The sequence below is a fragment of the Rhinopithecus roxellana genome, chromosome 8, assembly GCF_007565055.1.
Source record: "Rhinopithecus roxellana isolate Shanxi Qingling chromosome 8, ASM756505v1, whole genome shotgun sequence".
NCBI classification, from domain to species: Eukaryota; Metazoa; Chordata; class Mammalia; order Primates; family Cercopithecidae; genus Rhinopithecus; species Rhinopithecus roxellana.
In genome coordinates, this window is record NC_044556.1 from 20,817,890 (window position 1) to 20,835,871 (window position 17,982).

At 39.4% G+C, this 17,982-nt stretch overlaps 1 protein-coding gene and 1 pseudogene across 4 annotated transcripts in view; one reads left to right on the top strand and one right to left on the bottom strand.

Annotated features, from left to right (window-relative positions):
- Nucleotides 1-17,982, bottom strand: part of EVI5 (ecotropic viral integration site 5) — a 282,059-nt gene that overhangs the window by 123,558 nt on the left and 140,519 nt on the right. The gene's annotated exons all lie outside the window — the stretch shown is intronic.
- On the top strand, nt 13,616-14,182 carry LOC104679505 (annotated as a pseudogene). Its single transcript, XR_750330.2, has one exon. The product of XR_750330.2 is annotated as an ATP synthase F(0) complex subunit C3, mitochondrial pseudogene (transcript).

A 17,982-nucleotide genomic window follows, 5' to 3' on the forward strand; every position in this document is an offset into this window, starting at 1 on the left:
CATCACTGATCATTAGAGAAATGCAAATCAAACCCACAATGAGATACCATCTCATGCCAATCAGAATGACAATTATTAAAAAGTCGAGAAACAACAGATGCTGGTGAGGCTGTGGACAGATAGGAATGCTTTTACAGTGTTCATGGTAATGTAAATTAGTTCAACCATCATGGAAGACAGTACGGCGATTCCTCAAAGTTCTAGAACCGGAAATACCATTTGACCTAGCAATCCCACTACCGGGTATATACCCAAAAGAATATAAATCATTCTACTATAAAGACACATACGGCCGGGCGCAGTGGCTCACACCTGTATTGCCAGCACTTTGGGAGGCTGAGGTGGGTAGATCACAAGGTCAGGAGATAGAGACCATCATGCTAACACAGTGAAACCCTGTCTCCACTAAAAATACAAAAAAATTAGCTGGGCGTGGTGGCGGGCACCTATAGTCCCAGCTGCTGGGGAAGCTGAGGCAGGAGAATGGTGTGAACCCAGGAGGCAGAGCTTGCAGTGAGCTGAGATCGCACCACTGCACTCCAGCCTGTGTGACAGAGCGAGATTCTGTCTCCAAAAAAAAAAAAAAAAAGACACATGCATACATATGTTTACTGCAGCACTGTTTACAATAGAAAAGACTTGGAATCAACCCAAATGTCCATCAGTGATAGACTGGATTAAGAAAATGTGGTATATAAACACCATGGAATACTATGGAGCCATAAAAAGGAATGAGATCATGTCTTTTGCAGGGACATGGAAGCCATCATTCTCAGCAAACTGACACAGGAACAGAAAACCAAACACCACATGTTCTCACTCATAAGTGGGAGTTGAGCAATGAGAACACATGGACACAGGGAAGAGAGCGACACACACCAGGGCCTATTGGGGGTTGAGGGGGAAGAAGAGGGAACTGAGAGGATGAGTCAGTATGTGCAGCAAACCACCATGCCACACGTATACCTATGTAACAAACCTGCACATTCTTTTTTTTTTTTTTGAGACGGAGTCTCGCTCTGTCACTCGGGCTGGAGTGCAGTGGCCGGATCTCAGCTCACTGCAAGCTCCGCCTCCCGGGTTTACGCCATTCTCCTGCCTCAGCCTCCCGAGTAGCTGGGACTACAGGCGCCTGCCACCTCGCCCAGCTAGTTTTTTGTATTTTTTAGTAGAGACGGGGTTTCACAGTGTTAGCCAGGATGGTCTCGATCTCCTGACCTCGTGATCCACCCGTCTCGGCCTCCCAAAGTTCTGGGATTACAGGCTTGAGCCACCGCGCCCGGCCCAAACCTGCACATTCTGCACATGTATCCCAGAACTTAAAAGTAACATTTAAAAAAAAAATTGTGATTAATTTTTTAAATGTTTATCTCTATATATACTATATAAGCAAATGCCAGAGACAGTCTGACTGATTTACCATTGTAAATCAATAACTGCCTGGTTAACAGAACCAAACAGTGCTTTTCATAGGCAGGTGAGCAAAATATTATCTGCTGAATGAATCAGTTAACCCTTGGTTTAACAACAAAAATCCCTGTATTATATAATTTACATTAAACATGGGAAGTGGAAGTTGAATGCTGCAAAAAAAAAAAAAAAAAATCTATAAAACTGATGGTTAATCTATTTTTAACTGAAATGCCTACCTAGCAATCTTGAACCATTTTCCCAAAACAAAATAATGATACAATGTTTCAATTTGCTCCAAAAACAAAATTTGTAACAATGTGGGAAGATGGCACATTTGGACCACCATATCCAAAAGCATCTGAAAAAAAGTTACACAAGGCAAGTATTCTGGAATAGGTTTCTACACCACAAAATCACAGCAGAAAAAAATAAAAAGTTACGTCTTCCTTTCCCTTGGCCTATGAACCCAAAAAGATGTTTGTAATCCTCCCTACCACATGCTATAAACAGGATTTAAAAAAACCAAAGCAGTATGGTTGTACTATTTAAATATTCGCTACACTAAAATTGTTGAAAAATAGGCCAGGCGCGGTGGCTTACACCTGTAATCCCAGCACTTTAGGAGGCTGAGGCGGGTGGATCATGAGGTCAGGAGATCAAGACCATCCTGGCTAACACGGTGAAACCCCGTCTATACTAAAAATACAAAAAATTAGCCGGGCATGGTGGCCCATGCGTGTAGTCCCAGCTACCCAGGAGGCTGAGATTCGCTTGAACCCAAAAGGTGAAGGTTCGCAGGAGATTTGCTTGAACCCAAAAGGTGGAAGTTGCAGTGAGCTGAGATTGTGCCACTGCACTCCAGCCTGGGCAACAGAGTGAGACTCCATTTAAAAAAAAAAAAAGTTGAAAAATACATAATTTTTATATGATTTGTACTCAACATCCAGAAATGACATACATCCTTTAAAAAGACATTTACCTCTGGTTATTGGTGTAAATGTAAGTTTGTTGTTGTTGTTAATGCTGTAAGAAAATGTTAGGAAAACAATTTCCACTAAAGTAACCCCTCATTTATTATCTAAAAGGAAAATACAATCACATACTAATATAAAACATTTTATCTTTAGACTGAGGTCAAAATTAGTTCTGGAAAAAAATCTCTGTCCACATTTATAGGTATAGTGACCAAAAGTTGAAGAATTTACCAAATTACATGTGTAAAGTCATCTATCTATCTTGGATTTTTAGAGAGACCTATAACAACTAACTTCCATTTTCCTAAAGAAAAACAAACCCAGACATTCTTGTATGTTGTATCTTTGTTCTCATTGGTTTCAAAGAACATCTTTATTTCTGCCTTCCTTTCTTATGTACCCAGTAGTCATTCAGGAGCAGGTTGTTCAGTTTCCACGTAGTTGAGCGGTTTTCATTGAGTTTCTTAGTCCTGAGTTCTAGTTTGACTACACTGTGGTCTGAGAGACAGTTTGTTATAATTTCTGTTCTTTCACATTTGCTGAGGAGTGCTTTACTTCCAACTATGTGGTCAGTTTTGGAATAAGTGTGATGTGGTGCTGAGAAGAATGTACATTCTGTTGATTTGGGGTGGAGAGTTCTGTAGATGTCTATTAGGTCTGCTTGGTGCAGAGCTGAGTTCAAGTCCTAGATATCTTTGTTAACTTTCTGTCTCATTGATCTGTCTAATATTGACAGTGGGGTGTTAAAGTCTCCCATTATTATTGTGTGGGAGTCTAAGTCTCTTTGTAGGTCTCTCCGGACTTGCTTTACGAATCTGGGTGCTCCTGTATTGGGTGCATATATATTTAGGATAGTTAGCTCTTCTTACTGAATTGATCCCTTTACCATTATGTAATGGTATTCTTTGTCTCTTTTGATCTTTGTTGAATTAAAGTTTTCTGGGACACATTTAAAGCAGTGTGTAGATGCAAATTTATAGCACTAAATGCCCACAAGAGAAACCAGGAAAGATCTAAAATCGACACCCTAACATCACAATTAAAAGAACTAGAGAAGCAAGAGCAAACACATTCAAAAGCTAGCAGAAGGCAGGAAATAACTAAGATCAGAGCAGAACTGAAGAAGACACAAAAAACCCTTCAAAAAAATCAATGAATCCAGGAGCTGGTTTTTTGAAAAGATCAACAAAATTGGTAGACCACTAGCAAGACTAATAAAGGAGAAAAGAGAGAAGAATCAAATAGATGCAATAAAAAATGATAAAGGGGATATCACCACCAACCCCACAGAAATACAAACTACCATCAGAGAATACTATAAACACCTCCATGCATATAAACTAGAAAATCTAGAAGAAATGGATAATTTCCTGGACACATACACTCTCCCAAGACTAAACCAGGAAGTAGTTGAATCCCTGAATAGGCGAATAACAGGCTCTGAAATTGAGGCAATAATTAATAGCCTACCAACCAAAAAAAGTCCAGGACCAGATGGATTCACAGCTGAATTCTACCAGAGGTACAAGGAGGAGCTGGTACCATTCCTTCTGAAACTATTCCAATCAACAGATAAAGAGGGAATCCTCCCAAACTCATTTTATAAGGGCAACATCATCCTGATACCAAAGCCTGGCAGAGACACAACAACAAAAAGAGAATTTTAGACCAATATCCCTGATGAACATTGATGCAAAAATCCTCAATAAAATACTGGCAAACTGAATCCAGCAGCACATCAAAAAGCTTATCCACCATGATTAAGTCAGATTCATCCCTGAGATGCAAGGCTGGTTCAACATACGCAAATCAATAAACATAATCCAGCATATAAACAGAACCAAAGACAAAAACCACATGATTATCTCAATAGATGCAGAAAAGGCCTTTGACAAAAGTCAACAGCCCTTCATGCTAAAAACGCTCAATAAATTTGGTATTGATGGAACGTATCTCAAAATAATAAGAACTATTTATGACAAACTCACAGCCAATATTGTACAGAATGGGCAAAAACTGGATGCATTCCCTTTGAAAACTGGCACAAGACAGGGATGCCCTCTCTCACCACTCCTATTCAACATAGTGTTGGAAGTTCTGGCCAGGGTAATCAGGCAGGAGAAAGAAATAAAGGGTATCCAATCAGGAAAAGAGGAAGTCAAATTATCCCTTTTTGCAGATGACATGATTGTATATTTAGAAAACCCCATCGTCTCAGCCCAAAATTTCCTTAAGTTGGTAACTTCAGCAAAGTCTCAGGATATCAATGTACAAAAATCACAAGCATTCTTATACACCAATAATAGACAAACAGAGCCAAATCATGAGTGAATTCCCATTCACAATTGCTTCAAAAAGAATAAAATACCTAGGAATCCAACCTACAAGGGATGTGAAGCACCTCTTCAAGGAGAACCACAAACCACTGCTCAATGAAATAAAAGAGGACACAAACAAATGGAAGAACATTCCATGCTCATGGATAGGAAGAATCAATATCATAAAAATGGCCATACCGCCCAAGTTAATTTATAGATTTGATGCCATCCTCATTAAACTACCAATGACTTTCTTCACAGAATTGGCAAAAACTATTTTAAAGTTCATATGGAACCAAAAAAGAGCCTGCATTGCCAAGACAATTCTAAGCAAAAAGAACAAAGCTGGAGGCATCACACTACCTGACTTCAAACTATACTACAAGGTTACAGTAACCAAAACAGCATGATACTGGTACCAAAACAGAGATATAGACCAATGGAACAGAACAGGGCCCTCAGAAATAATACCATACATCTATAACCATCTGATCTTTGACAAACCTGAGAGAAACAAGAAATGGGGAAAGGATTCCCTGGGAAAACTGGCTAGCCATACGTAGAAAGCTGAAACTGGATCCTTTCCTTACATCTTATATGAAGATTAATTCAAGATGGATTAGAGACTTAAATGTTAGACCTAAAACCATAAAAATTCTAGAAGAAAACCTAGGCAATACCATTCAGGACATAGGCATGGGCAAGGACTTCATGTCTAAAACACCAACAGCAATGGCAACAAAAGCCAAAATTGACAAATGGGATCTAATTAAATTAAAGAGCTTCCGCACAGCAAAAGAAACTACCATCAGAGTGAACAGGCAACCTACAGAATGGGAGAAAATTTTTGCAATCTACTCATCTGACAAAGGGCTAATATCCAGAACCTATAAAGAACTCAAACAAATTTACAAGAAAAAAACAAACAACCCCATCAAAAAGTGGGCAAAGGATATGAACAGACACTTCTCAAAAGAAGACATCCATACAGCCAACAGACACATGAAAAAATGCTCATCATCACTCGCCATCAGAGAAATGCAAATCAAAACCGCAATGAGATAGCATCTCACACCAGTTAGAATGGTGATCATTAAAAAGTCAGGAAACAACAGCTGCTGGAGAGGATGTGTAGAAACAGGAACGCTTTTACACTGTTGGTGGGACTGTAAACTAGTTCAACCATTGTGGAAGACAGTGTGGCGATTCCTCAAGGATCTAGAACTAGAAATACCATTTGACCTAGCCATCCCATTACTGGGTATATATCCAAAGGATTATAAATCATGCTGCTATAAAGACACATGCACATGTATGTTTATTGCAGCACTATTCACAATAGCAAAGACTTGGAACCAACCCAAATGTCCATCAGTGACAGACTGGATTAAGAAAATGTGGCACGGCCGGGCGCAGTGGCTCAAGTCTGTAATCCCAGCACTTTGGGAGGCCGAGGCGGGCGGATCACGAGGTCAGGAGATCGAGACCATCCTGGCTAACACTGTGAAACCCCGTCTCTACTAAAAAAATACAAAAAACTACCCGGGCAAGGTGGCGGGCGCCTGTAGTCCCAGCTACTCCAGAGGCTGAGGCAGGAGAATGGCGTAAACCCGGGATGCGGAGCTTGCAGTGAGCTGAGATCTGGCCACTGCACTCCAGCCTGGGTGGCAGAGCGAGACTCCGTCTCAAAAAAAAAAAAAAGAAAAAGAAAAAAAAGAAAATGTGGCACATATCTACCATGGAATACTATGCAGCCATAAAAAGGGATCAGTTCATGTCCTTCGTAGGGACATGGATGCAGCTGGAAACCATCATTCTCAGCAAACTATCGCAGGAACAGAAAACCAAACACTGCATGTTCTCACTCATAGGTGGGAATTGAACAATGAGAACACCTGGACACAGGAAGGGGAACATCACACACTGGGGCCTGTCGTGGGGTGGGGGGACGGGAGAGGGATAGCATTAGGAGAAATGCCTAATGTAAATGATGAGTTAATGGGTGCAGCACACTAACAATGGTACATGTATACATATGTAACAAACTTGCACGTTGTACACATGTACCCTAGAACTTAAAGTATAATAAAAAAATCAATAAATTTTTAAAAAAGAAAAACAAACCCACCAGGTATATCAGGTGTGGACAATTCCTAAATGCTGCTGAACAAACATTTTCTAAAATACATTATATAGAAGAATTCACAACTTCACTGATAAACAGGTAGTTTTTATTTTATTAACATTTATTCATGTGTTTAATCCAGGTAAGATGGGTTTATATTCCTCATATCAAATCCTTGGTTCTTAAAAAGCCTACATAATTCTTTGATGTTCTCTCTAGAATTACAGAAAAGGGAGGGAAGGTGAGAAGAAATCCTGTCTAGTCTTCCACTAAGTACTTCCTAGTATGAAGGTCCCAATAACTTCAAACGGCAGTCATTTCAGCATTCAGTAGCTTTTAACTCAAATTCCTCCTTATTTATGCTGAACTAAACAGCAAAATAAAAATACTTGAATGGTAAGACCAAGAACAGCTGGATAAAACTGCATAATAAAAATACCTGAATGACAGGCAGTCATAGGTGAGTCACAAAGCTTTTAAAGGGATCAAGCTAGACTCAGACAGTTGGTCTCATCAGGAAAAGTTGTCCAACATAAACACAGTTGTTACACCCCACATTAGGAAGAGTCAGATGTGCAACTGTATGATATATCACTGGAGGATTTCTACGTCTAGGGGCTTCTTGCAAAAACTCATTGGAGCATGTAAAATACTCAAGACAGTTTAATCTATATGCTCAGTTTGATCTTATGCTTAACTTATTTACTTAATTTATTTAGTGCACTAAATACAAATTCAATAATAAATTAACTCAATTTTTTTTTTTTTTTAAAGAGATAGGGTCTTGCTCTGTCACCCAATCTGGAGTGCAGTGGCACATCAATGATCACTCAAGCGAGCCTCCCACCTCAGCTTCCCCAGGTAGCTAGGACTTATAGGCATATGCCACCATGCTTGGCTGATTTTTTTTATTTCTTGTAGAGACAGGGTCCTGCCATGTCACTGGTCTTGAACTTCTGGTCTCAAGCAATCCTCCCGTCTTGTCTCCCAAAGTGCTATGGTTACAGGCATGAGTCACTGTGCCTGGCCTTCAATCATTTTTGAAAACTAACAATAGTAGGTTCCACCTATCAAGTGCCAGCGTAAAATGGAAGCAGTGACCTGTTAAAGACAATCATTCTATAACTGGAACTGCAGAAACACTTGTTAAATAACGCCATACTCAAAATTAGTTAAAAATAAACTTTACCTTTTAAAAACTGCTGCTCTGAAGTTTAATATACTATCATAAGATAACTATACAGCATATCACTGTACCAGTACCATTGAAACTATTAAGAATTATATGAAATATTGAACGAAAGTCAAGAAATCTGGAGTAACATAAAAGAGTTCATAGTGAGTCAGAGGGAGCTAGAGATACTAAAAGCGAAAAAAGAGAAAAGTTCTTGTTTATAGCTAATAAATGTAGAAAAATGAGAGAATATGAAAATCACCATTTTGGAAACCTAATGTAATAACTGATTCCATAAGGATCATCCGTGGAGGGTAAAAGCATTCGGTAAAAAGTAGATGGAGAACAAGATAGTTATATAGTAAAAAATATTTCCAACAGATCACTTAATAGTGGCAAACATGAAATCATAGCTTTTATGAGGGGAGAGTCTGGGATAACCAAACCTAGCATGGAAATCAAACTCAGCATCACTAATAGTGGGCACAATTTATATCATGTGTCTTCCTGATTTAAAGCAAAAAGAAGTTTACAACATCATTTGTAATCTAAACGTCTGAGTGTAGTTTATAAGAAATACATGACACCATGAGGAAGGAATCAGACACATCTAGAATATGAAATAAGACAACTAGGTCACACCTGTAAAAAGCTGATGTCATTCCTGACATTGGTTGTTTCTTCCATCAGTCGGAACAGAGATTTGTCAACTTTACTGATCATTTCAATAAACCAGCTTTTGGTTTCACAAATTTTCTCTACTTTTGTTTTCAATTTAACTGATTTCTGCTCTTTTTATTATTTGTCCATTCTGCTTGGTTAGCTTGAATTTGCTTTATATGTCTAGTTTCTTAAGGCGGAAGCTTAGATTATTGGTTTGAGACTTACTGACTTGCCTAATAAGCACTTAATACATTTTCCACTAAGCATTGCATTAGATGGGTCCCACAAATTTTTAGATATTGTGTCTTCATTTTTATTTAATTAAAATATGTTCTAATTTCCTTTTAGACTTCCTCTTTGACCCATGGGTAAAAATGTATTGTTTAATTTCCAAATATTAGGGGATTTTCCAGATACCTATTATTAATTCCTAGTTGAATGCTATTAGAGTCAGAGAAGATCCTTTGTATGATTTCAATTATTTCAAATTTGATAAAGTTTCTTTTAAGGCCCAGAATATGTTCTATCTTCATAAATCTTCCATGTATGCTTGAAAAGAATATGTATTCTGCTGTTATGAGGTACAGTGTTCCATAAATACCTATCAGGGCAGGTTGGATGATAGTACTGTTCAGGTCTTCTGCTACCTACTTGCTTCATCAATTACTGAGACAGGGATGTCAAAGATTTGAACTTGTTCACTCTACCTTTCAGTTCTATCAGTTCAGGTTAATGTTCCTGTTAGCATACACATATTAGGTGACATACACTCCTAAACACATACAATCTTAAATAAGATTGTTATGTCTTCTTGGTGAACTATCGTTATAGATAGTCCTCTTTACTCTTGGTGCTATTCCTTGTGCTGAAGTCTACCTTGTCTATGATCCTCATGCAGACACTCCAGGCTTTCTTTTGCTTAGATTTCCATATTTTATCTTTTTCATCCTTTTAATTTTTTTCCAGTTGTAATTAAAGTATTATGTCCAATAATTACAGGCAGACCATCTTGATCCTTCACTCCTAGAAACTGACTGTGGGGGAAAGTCACTGTCATTAGCTATCAAGCTCTACATGTTTCCAATAGCTACACAGCAACCTGTGGGGAAAAGAGAGGTCAGCCTGTTACTGTGTTATTATAGAAAGAAGTAAGTTTAAGAGACTCCATTTGGCTCTGTATTTGAGATGCTGTTAATCTGTGACCCTACCCCCAACCTTGTCCTTGCAAGAGACATGTGCTGTGGTGATTTAAGGTTTAAAGGAATAGGGGCTGTAAGAAATGTGCTTTGTTAAACAAATGCCTAAAGGCTGCTTGTGGTTAAAGGCCATCACCATTCTCTTAAATCTCAGTAAAAGAAAAACATCATGGCCAGGCGTGGTGGCTCAAGCCTGTAATTCCAGCACTTTGGGAGGCCGAGGCGGGCGGATCACGAGGTCAGGAGATCAAGACCATCCTGGCTAACATGGTGAAACCCCGTCTCTACTAAAAAACAAGAAAATTAGCCGGGCGCGGTGGCGGGCGCCTGTAGTCCCAGCTACTCGGGAGGCTGAGGCACGAGAATGGCGTGAACCCGGGTGGGGGGCAGAGCTTGCAGTGAGCCGAGATCGCGCCACTGCACTCCAGCCTGGGGCACAGAGCAAGACTCCGTCTTAAAAAAAAAAGAAAAAAAAAAAAAAAGAAAAACATCTGTCTCCTGCCCGTCCCTGGGAAATGGAACATCTCCGTGTATCTATATGTCTTACTGCTGATTTACTCCCTTATCTTTTGAGCAATAAATACTGAGGGAACTCAGAGACCGGTGCCGGTGTGGGTCCTCTGTAAGCACAGCACCGGTCCCCTGGGCCCCGCTTTTCTTTCTCTATACTTTGTCTCTGTGTCTTATTTCTTTTCTCAAGTCTCTCGTTCCACCTAACGAGAAGCACCCACAGGTGTGGAGGGGCAGGCCACCCCTTCAGCAACCTACTTTGGCCTCTGTAATTCCTAATTTTTGTAACTGAGACTACTTCACCCCTACCTACAGGCTCAGATTCACTGATATTTTGGGACCAACCTTATTCCTAAGTAGAGGGACATGAAGAACCTTACGTCTGCTCTACTCTGGCACATTAAATTGAGCTATCCTATCCAAACATCACATCCCCAAATCATATCAAATCTTAGCTGTGGGTAATAGCCCCCATATTCATCCTTGTCCAAGCTGTTCTCCCATTACTGGAATATCAGTAAACACTGATATTCCAAATTAATGTCTCTTACGTCTTAATCCCCTTGCCTTTGGGCTATAGGCCATTGATCTGATAATCTGTTGCAACTCACTTCTCTTGCTGCCACCCAACCTGCTCTGCTTCACTTCACGTTGCATTCTCCTTTATAAGTCTCAAGGCAACCACAACTCTGATCAAGACTTGCCCAACCCCAGCCCTGAGTAAATCTCCTAATCCTCCCAGGCTCCTTCTGCAAAGCAGATCACTTGTTGCTGGTTCTACCCTGACCCTCACTAATGGGTTCTAGCACTGAGACTTTACATGTTGCCCCATAAACTCGTCTTCTACCGCAATCACTCAAATGTGTTATGTTTCTTTGAGCTTTATATTATCATTTATTTAGTCTTTTTAAAAACAATTTATTGAAGCAAAATTCTAAAATCATTTTAATACTATTTAACTTCAAAAACATTTCAACATTCTAAACATACAAAAAAAACCCAGAACACTGAAAATCACATTTAAGTACAGAAGGTTCTTGAACTTTCATTGATGCACTGGCTCTTTACTTTGCTGACAATAGTTCTACAGCTTGTTCAGAAAGTTTAGACAATGCACTTTACTAAAAAAATCCAAACACTTCTCAGGCCAGCTGACCCCTCTTTGTCCACAGCTAAGAATGGTAGCAGTGTTGCATTACCGTATGTAGAAACAAGACAAGCTGAAGCTAAATGGATGCACATTGCAGGGGAAACAAGACTAGCCTCACAGTGCACTACGACCCCTCCAAAAGGCGTTGTCCCGCACAGGCTCAGTGCCAAGAAACAAGCACCAAGAGTTTGTCTTGGTTGTTTCGTTCTTTTCATAAACTATATATATGTACAGTTGATAACAGGATTTCTAGCCAATAACCATATAGTTAATACCACCTTACAAATGTTTTTAAAAATGCCAGAAATATCTTTAAATGCTTTGTCACACCAACGGCAAAGTGCATAGAGTGAGGAAAACACGAGATTATCTTTTCATTTTTGGGATGTTTGGAAATATGTACAACTTGGATACAATTTCAGAGTGTTCCAGACACACATGACCATTTCAGGTAAACCACTGTCAATTTTTAGAGCACTCTGAGAGACTACAATATGATTGTGATAGAATTCTGTAATTAAACCTAAAGAGGGCAACAGACATTTCTCAAACAACAGATGTGTCAATTATGGCCCTCCCCTACTTTCTAAGGTATTCGCAAGGAGACAGATAAACAGTTTTTTATTCATCATCACCTTCTTCTTCCTCTTCCTCCTCCTCCTCTTCTTCACATCTTCTTTGACTTCTTCTTCCACCTTTTTCCAGGGAACTTTAGCAGGACCCTTTGCACCAGACTTGCTGTTAGACTTAAAAGTCAGCAACATCCTTCTTGTATTTCTCCCTCAGCTTCACTGCCTTAGTGATGCAAGGCTGCTTTTCACTGACACTTAAGTTATCCCACATCTCACCCAGTTTTTTTGCTACATCTCTAATAAAGATGCCAGGGTTTATGGATTTGATCTTGGGGTGAAATTCTGAACAGTACAGGAAGAATCCAGACAGTGGTCTTTTGGAGACATGAAGGTCCTTGCCTCACTTAACTGGTTCACAATCCTTCATCTTCCAAGCACAGCATACTTTATCTGCCTTTGTCATTTCATCACATTTAGGGTTCTCTTTGCCAGACATTGTCTTCCACCTCAGAGCACTTGTTGGAAAATTCTGCATAACTGACAGAGACCTCTGGGTTTTTCTTATGTTCTTCTCTGCATGTCTGCACAAAGAAGGCATCAACAGACACCTTTCCCTCTGGTTTCTTGGGGTCACCTTTAGCCATCCTGACTAAATTGCTTCTTCCTTCCTGGTCACCTAGCAAGAGGGAAGGTGAAGGGGGCAGGAAGGGTGCATGGAGGAGAGGCAGGGGGTCAAATAACCTTTTTTGTGGGGGACAGGGGGTATAGAATTTCTCCCTGTCGCCCAGGCTGGAGTGCAGTGGCACAATCTCAGCTCACTGCAAACTTCACCTCCCAGGTTCAAGAGATTCTCGTGCCTCAGCCTCCCAAGTAGCTGGGATTACAGGTGTGCACCACCATGCCCAGCTAAGTTTTGTATTTTTAGTAGAGATGGGGTTTCACCATGTTGGCCAAGCTGGTCTCAAACTCCTGGCCTCGAGTGATCCGCCCATCTCAGCCTTCCAGAGTGCTGGGATTACAGGCATGAGCCACCACGCCTGGCCTCAAATAACCATTTTAAAGTGACCGGGCGTGGTGGTTCACGCCTGTAATCCCAGCACTTTGGGAGGCTGAGGTGGGCGGATTATGAGGTCAGGAGATCTAGACCATCCTGGCTAACATGGTGAAACTCCATCTCTACTAAAAATACAAAAAAATACAAAAAAAAAAAAAAAAAAATTAGCCAGGTGTGGTGGTGGTCACCTGTAGTCCCAGCTACTCGGGAGGCTGAGGCAGGAGAATGGCACGAACCCAAGAGGTGGAACTTGCAGTGAGCAGAGATCGTACAACTGCACTCCATCCTGGGTGACAGAGTAAGACTCTGTCTCAAAAAATAATAATAATAAAAAAATAGAGTCCCATTACTTCGACCTCTGCCACCACCGGTGCCTCCACCACCTCATGGACGAGAGGAAGCAGGAGAGGAGCCCACGTCGCCTGTCACCCAATATCTCCAGCCGCGTGGTCCCAAAGAGTGTAACATGTTCGCCTGCACCAAGCTCGCCTGCACCCCCGCTCTGATCTGAGCTGGATCCAGAGTTGCATACAGACCAATTTCTGCATCAGTGTTATCTCGACCAGCGGCTAGGACTGGAGAGGGCTCTACGGTATTTAATGGGGCCCAGAATGGTGTGTCTCAGCTAATCCAAAGGGAGTTTCAGACCAGTGTAAATAGCAGAGACACTGATACTGCTGCCGAATTTAGTGGTGCAGGTGCTGCAACAGTAGGAGCGGCTGGTTCTGGTGCTGGTATTGGAACAGTCTTTGGCAGCCTTATCATTGGTTGTGCCAGAAACCCTTCACTGAAGCAGCAGCTGTTCTCATATGCTCTCCTGGGATTTGCCTTGTCTGAAGCTATGGGTCTCTTTTGTTTGATGGTTGCTTTCTTGATTTTGTTTGCCATGTAACAAATTACTGCTTGACATGTTGGCATTCTTATTAATTACAGATGTAATTCTGTGTATCTTACTGTGACTCCGAAAACTGTAGTATTGGTGTCATGGAAATGTACGTTATTTCCAAAGTCATTTCATTAAAGATGAAAACTTCAATTTCTTCTGTGATTTGTACTTACACTAAGTTTGGATTATCACAAAGAACAATGTGCATTCAGACAGATGCTGTCCAATTCAGAGGAAGCTACAGCGTTGCTCCACTGATGAAAATATCCCAATGTAATTTTTATGGGAATTCTTTTATATAGTGTTCTGCATATTGTAATTCACAGGGCTTTTGTTTATTCACATAAAGGACAAATATTTGGGTGTTTTGAGCTTCTATAAAATACGATTAATTAAAGATAGTTAATACTCAAGACGGTCTTGTGTTTTTAAGGTCTAACATCAGTTAGAATACTTCAAATCAGAATCACCTTCCAGGCGGTTGGTTCTAAAAATAAATCACGTCAGCTTTTTAGGAAATGAAGCCTTAAGCTGGGAGGTAATGTGATTTTTATTTTTCAGTAAGTCTCACATTAAGCAACTGTGTGCTTATAATGAATCTTCCATGTCTTTTCAGAACAGGTTCAGTCCACCTAGCAGCTAGTTTCTTACTTGAACAAGACTATTAAAAACCAAATATCAAAGAGTAGACTGAATTGGCTCGATTTTTACAGCCAAAAGTTGCTGTAAGGCAGCGTTTTTCACTGTTGCTAACATGTTTATAGTGGGAGTCTTGGGGATGATAGCTGGTTCAAGAGTATTTTGCTGTTAATACTTTATGTTGCTTCTTGGTCAAACTTTTCCCATTCAAAGGAAGAAGGTGGTGCTACTATAGACAGTTTTTCCCCTAGCAAATATATTGTACCATAATATCTATCATCCAAGTTTCAGGGTTTTTTGAAAGTTGATAATTAGGAAAGTGACATTTTACTTTTTTTAGTGCCCTTTGCCTGTTTGATTTCCATTGAGAAAGGGCAGTCAGTTACCAAAGTTCCTCCAGTGTGGGAAGACCGCCTCCATCAGAATCAGTGTTCGTTTAAAAAATAAAAATCCCTAGGTTCCAGACCTACTGAATTGGACTCTTTTGACATGAGACTCAGCAATCTGCGTCTTTAAAAAGGCTTCCCAGGTGATTTTTGTGCATACTGTTTGAGAATCACTAAGTTATACATACGCTACCTTCTATAAAGTGAAATGAGGCCCACAAAAGCTAAAGAGGTAGAGCTGCTACCATGTTTTTAGTTGATTCATCATCTAGTCTATATCACCCAAAAGAATTAGAAATAGGTATTCAAACAAAAACCTGTATACAAGTATTCATAGAAGCACTACTTACAAAAGCCAAAAGGTAGAAACAACCAAATGTCTATCAGCTGATGAATGGATAAGTAAAATACATCCATATAATGGAATATTCAGCCATGAAAAGGAATGAGGCACTGATACATACTGAATAAATGTGAGTGAACCCTAAAAACATGCTAAGTGGAAGAAGCCAGCCACATGATTCCATTTATATGAAATACCCAAAATAGGCAAATCCATAGTGACAAAGCCAATTAGTAGTTATCGGGAACTAGGGAGATGGGTGAAGAGGGAGTAACCACTTAATGCGCATGGGGATTCCTTTTAGGATGATGAAAATTGGATGAATTACGGCTGGTCCGATGGTAGTGGGTTATCAGAACTTATTAACATTAGTGTCATTAAAGTTGGTATATAGCCCCTCACTGCTAAATCTGGCTGAAAAATTTTTTTAATTCTGATAAATTAGTGGTGATAGTTGCACAACATTGTAAATATACTATAATAAATGTCACTGAATTGTACACTTTAAGGTGGTTAAAATGGAAAATTTTACATGTCTTTTCCTGAAACTAAGTACTGTACTATGTAATACAAAGTTCATAGTATAAAATTTTAAAAGTGATAGGAAAATGCTTAGATTAATAGTCATCTATTCCAAGTGTATTTCAAATAAAACTGGTCTTGGTAAAGAGCTGTTAAAAATAAAATAAAATAATTTTAAAAATGAAGTGAACAATTCAGTGTCTTCTGGTACATTAAGAATGTTGTATGACCATCCATATCTAGTTCCAATCATTCTGAAGTAAAACCCCTTACCTATTAAGCAGTTTTTTATCCTTCCCCTCCCCTGCCCCCACCACCTTCTGGAAACCACTAATCTGTGTTCTGTTCTCTTTAGATTTATCTATTCTAGATATTTCCTATAAATGGAATCATATAATATGTGATCTTTTGGGTCTGGCTTTTTTCACTTAGCTTAAGGTTTTGGAAGTTCATCTACTTTATACCATATATTAGTACTTCATTCCTTTTTATGGCTGAATAATATTCCATTGTGTGTATACGACAATTTGTTTATCCGTTCACTCATTGAGGGACTTTTGGGATGTGTCCACTTTTCTGTGAATGCTGCTGCTACAAACATGTATACACATACTTGTTTGAGTACAAGCATTCTCTTATTTGGGGCACATACCTATGAATTGAATCTATGCTTAACTTTTCTGAGGAACTGCCAAACAGTTTTCCACAGCAGCTTTATATTTCATTTTATATTCCTGCCAAAAAAATGTATGAGGGTTTCAACCTTTCCACCTCATTGCCAACATGTTTTTTAAAAAATTATAGCCATCCATTATAAAGGATGTGAAGAGGCACCTCATCATGGTTTTGCTCTGCATTTCCCTCATGAAAAATGATGTTCAGCAGCTTTTCATTAGTTTTTTGGCCATCTGCATATCTTCTTTGGAGAAAAGTCCACTCAAGTCTTTTGCCTATTTTATAACTGGGTTGTCCTTGTGTTGGTGAGTTGTAAGAGTTCATGATATATTTTGGATGGCAGATCCTTATCAGCTACAAAACTTGCAAATATTTTCTACCATTCTATAGGTTGCCTTTTCACTTTCTTAATAATCTCTTTTGATGCACAAAAAGTTTTCATTTAGATGAAGTCCAATTGATCTTCTCTTTTGTTGCTCATGTCTTTGGTGCCTAAGAACCAATATCTAAGGTCATAAAGATTTATCTCTACGTATTCTTCTCAGGGTTTTATGGCTTTAAAAACATAAAAATGTTATTTTTAAATCATAAAGTTGGCTGGGCACAGTGACTTACACTTGTAATCTCAGCACTTTAAGAGGCTGAGGCAGGCAGATCGCTTGAGTTCAGCTTGAGGCCAGCCTGGGCAACATAGCAAAACCCCATCTCTATTAAAAAAATATGAAAATTTAGCTGGACATGGTGGCATGTGCCTGTAGTCCCAGCTACTCAGGAGGCTGAGGTGAGAGGATCATTTGAGCCCTGGAGGTTAAGGCTGCAGTGAGTTGATTGTGCCCTTACACTCCAGCCTGGCGACAGAGAAAGACCCTGCCTAAAACAGAACAAAACTGTAAAATCTACAGAATATTTTTAGTTAATTTTTGTACACAGTTATGTGTTTGGAGTCTAATTTCATTCTTTAGCAGAAGAATATCCAGTATTCCCAGCATCATTTGTTGAAGAAACTATTCGTTCCTCATTGAATGTTCTTAGCAGCCTTGTGGAAAAACAACTGGTCATAGATGTATGGGTTTATTTCCGGACTCTCAAGTCTATTCCATTAATCCATGTGTCTATCCTTATGCCAGTACTACTTTGACTACTCTACCTTTGTATTAAGTTTTCAAATCAGAAAGTGTGAGTCCTCCAACTTTGTTCTTTTTTTTCAAGATTGTTTGGCTATTCAAGGCCACTTGCAATTCCATGTGAATTTTATGATCAGCTTTTGCATTTCTGCAAAAGTCCATGGGAATTTTGATAGGTTTGATAGGATTGAATCTGTAGGTGATTTTAGGTAGTAGTGACATCTTAAGACTTCCAATATACAAATATGAGATATATTT